This window comes from Elephas maximus, chromosome 7 (assembly GCF_024166365.1).
Source record: "Elephas maximus indicus isolate mEleMax1 chromosome 7, mEleMax1 primary haplotype, whole genome shotgun sequence".
Classification (NCBI taxonomy): Eukaryota; Metazoa; Chordata; class Mammalia; order Proboscidea; family Elephantidae; genus Elephas; species Elephas maximus.
In genome coordinates, this window is record NC_064825.1 from 54,727,929 (window position 1) to 54,729,637 (window position 1,709).

Sequence of the window (1,709 nt, forward strand, 5' to 3'; positions counted from 1 at the left end):
ATTCAACGGCAATGGGTTTGGTTTTTGCTTAGTCAGTATTCATCCAACTGCTTTCAAAGTGTTGTTACTATCTCTACTGTGCTACCGTTCTCTCTTCTTCTTTCTATGTTCATGCTGTTTTTATTCTCTTACTGACGTGTTAGTGGGGTATTGTGAAGAAATGTTGGTAAATGCTGGTATGTCATCTGATATATTTAACCAGAAAGCCCAAAGAAAAGATTTACATATAATCTGTAATTCTCTTTGTGTCTAGTAGTAGAAAGATAAAGGCCACTTTAGTCTGTCTCAGGAATGGCTGGCTTCAACTACACTGGTGTTAACCATAGGGTCTTCTATCTGCTGGGCATTCCAGGCCGAGAAGACTTACACTTGTGGATTTCCATCCCCTTCTTCATCTCCTATGTCTTCATTCTCCTTGGGAATGGTCTGCTCATTTTCATTATCCTCACCAAGAGCAGCCTCCACGAACCTATGTATGTTTTCCTCTGTATGCTGGCTGGAGTTGACATTGTCTTTGCTACCACCACAGAGCCCAAGGCATTGGCCATTTTCTGGTGCAATTATAGAGAAATTTCTCTTAACGGCTGCATTGCCCAGCTCTACTTCCAGCATTCCTCCTTCATCTCTGAGTCAGGCATCTTGCTGATTATGGCATTTGACCGCTACATTGCAATATGTTACCCACTGAGATATACTTCGATTCTTACCCACTCCCTGATTGGGAAAATTGGTGTGGTTGTTTTTTGAGAGCACATTGTACAATTTTCCCCATGATATTTCTTCTGAAGAGGCTGACTTTTTGCAGAAATAACATCCTTCCACATACATTCTGTGAACACATTGGCTTGGCCAAGTATGCCTGTGATGACATCCGCATAAATATCTGGTATGGGTTTTTGGTCTTAATGTCCACAGTGATCTTAGATGTTTTCCTCATTTTTGCTTCCTAAGTTCTGATTCTCCATGCTGTCTTTCACATTCCTTCCCAAGATGCTCGCAACAAAGCTCTCAATACATGAGGCTCCCATGTCTGTGTTGTTATTCTCTTTTATGGGCCTGGAATCTTCTCAGTTCTCACACAGTGCTTTGGACACCACATACCACTACATGTCCACATCTTGCTGGCCAATATCACCATGCTTGTTCCACCTATGCTGAATCCCATCATTTACAGGGTCAAGACTAAGCAGATACGAGACCAAGTGGTCTATGTGTTTTTTCCAAAGCAGAAATGACTGGGGATGGCAGAGACTGATTCCTCAGAAATTTTGGCCCTCCCTGAGTTATGTTTTGGTAACTGAACAGAAAAATAAAAACTGAGTCACTAGGAAAAATGGCTGTTTGACTTCTGGACCTTTGGAGCAACTTACCTGAGGTTGTGGGACTTGCCTCTCTAATAATCTGAAAGTAGGAGTCATGTCTAACTCTATAAACAACCGAGTTTTGAGTACAGTCAATGTAATACTGAGTTTTGTTCAAGTAATTATTAAGTTTTCTGCTTTGAGTTATGTTAAGTCCTGGGATGTCTAACCGTATCTCTGGACACCCACTTAAAACTTTCATATGCTTTCTGAAGGTATGATGGGTATTAAGAGAACATGGAGAGTGGTGCTCCTCTTTACTTTTGGTTTGTTATTTCTCAAAATCATCTCCCTCAACATGGTACAGATACTGTTAGTGATCTGTTTTCAGACCTCCTTTCCAGAAAC

The 1,709-nt window shown here is 41.1% G+C and overlaps 1 pseudogene; it reads left to right on the top strand.

Moving 5' to 3' along the window:
• Positions 1 to 291: 291 nt before the first annotated feature.
• On the top strand, positions 292 to 1,235 carry LOC126079144 (olfactory receptor 52B4-like; annotated as a pseudogene).
• Positions 1,236 to 1,709: the final 474 nt, after the last annotated feature.